The sequence below is a fragment of the Nicotiana sylvestris genome, chromosome 7 (genome assembly GCF_000393655.2).
Source record: "Nicotiana sylvestris chromosome 7, ASM39365v2, whole genome shotgun sequence".
NCBI lineage: Eukaryota > Viridiplantae > Streptophyta > Magnoliopsida > Solanales > Solanaceae > Nicotiana > Nicotiana sylvestris.
Genome location: NC_091063.1, coordinates 4,414,516 through 4,417,510, shown reverse-complemented (window position 1 = coordinate 4,417,510; position 2,995 = coordinate 4,414,516). Strand labels below are relative to the sequence as shown.

Below are 2,995 nucleotides of genomic sequence, written 5' to 3'. Positions count from 1 at the left end.
AAAAATGGGGATGGTTGTTAGTGTTCTTAGTGTTTGAGAGTTTTTTTGTAGTTGCTGCCTTTTGTTGTTTGGATGTTGTTTATGTAATTTGTGTAACAAGATTTGTAGAATTACAACATATTTAGCTGTTGATGTAATTTACAATATTCGAGTCATATTTTGGTGAATTGGTTCTAAGAAATAGTTGTTGGAATTCTCATTTGGTGCCTATTGTAGAAGCTAGTAACACCATGCCTATTCTCAGTTTGTGCCTATTGATTCTAGTGTTTAGGTAATGCAACCAAATAGTAAGAAATTGGTAATAAACTGGGATTGTGTAATCCAAACATCACAAAATTTCAACAGAAAATTCAAGATATAACCCGCTCATATCCTGTTGTAGAAGGTGTAAACAACTTGCAAGACACATTTTGTAACCATAGATAACGACTTCAAACATAATAACAAAAGGGAATAAAATCAAATAATTGAAATAGGTTTTACAAATATGAAAAGATCCAATACATTACAAGTAGTCAAACCATAATGGAAAAATGAGGTTCAACAAAATACAGTAGGTTCTTGGCAAGTCACTGAAAACTACTTGCTCCAATCCAAGTCACTATAGAATTCATATTGCTATTACAATACAAATTGCTGCAAACTAAAAACTGTCAACTACAAAATCCAAGTTACTGAAGCTATTTCTTGGCAAATTTATCCATGATCACTTGAGTTGCAACTTTTTGTGGTGGTTGTTGATTTGTGGGTTGTCCAACTTTGTTTCTTTGACTTACACTCATTTGCTGAAGTTAGGAAGTAGTAATTGCATCTCTTCTATTCCATCTTAGTCCTAGTAGCCTAATTCCATCACTTGGATGTACATTTGTGGTACTACTCAATATACTCCAATGGTTTATAACCCTTTCACCAGTAGTACCAGGCTAAAAATGTATAAAGTCTGTAATATTAGAGAGGAAACAGTCAAAGAGTAATAGAACTAAATCTGTGAATTGTACTTACATTAAGGACTGTTCTTTCAGTCTCCGGATTAGTGTAGCATCCAAATCCAACATGTTTTGGCCTTTTTTGTCCAGCGGCAGGTGAAGATCCAGTTAAAGACCCCATTTTCACACCAGTTAAAGTTACTCTTCCTCTTGATATTATACCCCTTTCTCTAAGAGCAGTTTGAGGAATAACATCTGAGAATACATCTCTGGTAGGTCAATTGTTGTACTACTTGCCTTTCCTCTGCCCCTTCTATTGCCCCTTCCTCCAGTAGTTGTACTTGTTTGGATACCATTGGCACTTTCTCCAATCACTGCACTTGTTTGGGTACCATTGCCACTTTCTTCGGTCTCTAAACTTGTTTGGGTACCATTGCCACTTCCCCAGCAGTTGCACCAGTTGGGTAGCATTGCCCCTTCCTCTGCCCCTTTCACCAGTAGCTGAAGACTCTTTAGGGCCACTCTAAAATAAAAAAGTGCAGTGAACATGTAGTGAAGTTACAGAAATGCAGTAATTTATAGAAATACAGTGAAGTTAACACGTAGTGAAATTTCAAGAAAATGCAATGAAATTCATACCCTTGTTGGACATCCTTTTTTGTTGTGGCCAAGTCGACGACATTGTGAACAATTCATTTTTACTCCTTTTTTAGACAGCTTGACCCTTTTTTGCTAGTTCATTCTTGGCCTTTCTTCTATTCTTTTGGGATCTGCCTGACATTGGCTTTGGTGTTGGTGGTCAATTGGAGGATAGTTACTTAATGGCCACATTTCTAAGTTAGGAATTTGCTGAATGAAGTATCCATAAGGCTGTAGGAATTTATCCTTTCTATACCAGTGCTCCACATGTTCACCTGGATCCTGCTGTAAATAATGATATGCACATATTGCATGTTCACATGGGATGCATCTCAACTTCCACAACCTACAAGTGCACGTCTTGAAGGTAGTATTTACTACAAACCTTAACTCTTTCTGTTTGATTTCAAATCCCTCCTGACTATTCCATATAATTGTGAATTGTCTAGCTAACTCCTTATTCTCTTCTAATATTAGCCTAGCTATAGGTGATATATCTGAAATTCATGCTTAACAACCTAATCATATCAATATGTATATCCATGATAACAACAACAACAACCACCTAGTATAATTCCACAAGCGCGGTCTAGGGAGGGTAGGATGTACGCAGTCTTACCCCTACCCTGGAAGGGCAGAGAGACTATTTATGATAGACTCTCGGCTAAAGATATCTAGCCATGATCTTATACCTAATTTCTTCTATCATGGTAATAATACTCTTGTGCCTAGTATCCAATATAAAAGTCTCACACATGTTATTCTCTACTATGTCACGCCTGGAATATTTTTGGAAGAAAGCTCTGCACCATGCCTCCCTTGGATACTTCATCATATCTTCACATATATTCTGTGATCCAAGTATCCTCTTGTTCTCAACTTCTTTGTTGTATTTAAACACATAGCTTGCCTTTGAAATCTTCCATAATTGTCTTCTTCTTTCTTCACCTCCTCCATTTTTTGGCCAATTGGACCATATGTGCCTTGCACACATCCTGACTTCTACATCAGGCAGCAAGTCATTCACAGCTTCCTATAACCCCTACATAAAAATATAGGTAGAATAAAACATTGGGAACTAAAACAAAAAAAGGCACTACTGTTAACAAGCAAGAATAGCAAAATATTTACCTTCTTCATATTTGAAATAACTGTTAAACCTTGACCATATCCCAGATGCAGATCTTCCATTGAGTGTCTAATGAACCAGCTCCATGAATGTTTGGTCTCATGGTATACAACAACCCATGCAATAGTAAATATCTGATGGTTCTCATTCTTCCTACAACAACCAAAAATTCACCCTCGCAATGTCCTTTTAGAAATCACCCATCAAAGCCAATGATCTTCCTACAACTTTCTAGCCAACCTTTCTTCAAGGCATTAAAACAAACATAAAAGTACTTAAACAAATTCTTACCAGACTCTGA

At 36.7% G+C, this 2,995-nt stretch overlaps 1 long non-coding RNA gene across 1 annotated transcript; it reads right to left on the bottom strand.

Annotated features, from left to right (window-relative positions):
- Nucleotides 1-576: 576 nt before the first annotated feature.
- LOC104241116 (uncharacterized) lies at nt 577-1,797 on the bottom strand. The gene is made up of 3 exons (XR_714627.2): nt 1,566-1,797; nt 1,003-1,449; nt 577-923 (listed from the first exon to the last, which is right to left on the bottom strand). It is a non-coding gene; the product is annotated as an uncharacterized lncRNA (long non-coding RNA).
- Nucleotides 1,798-2,995: the final 1,198 nt, after the last annotated feature.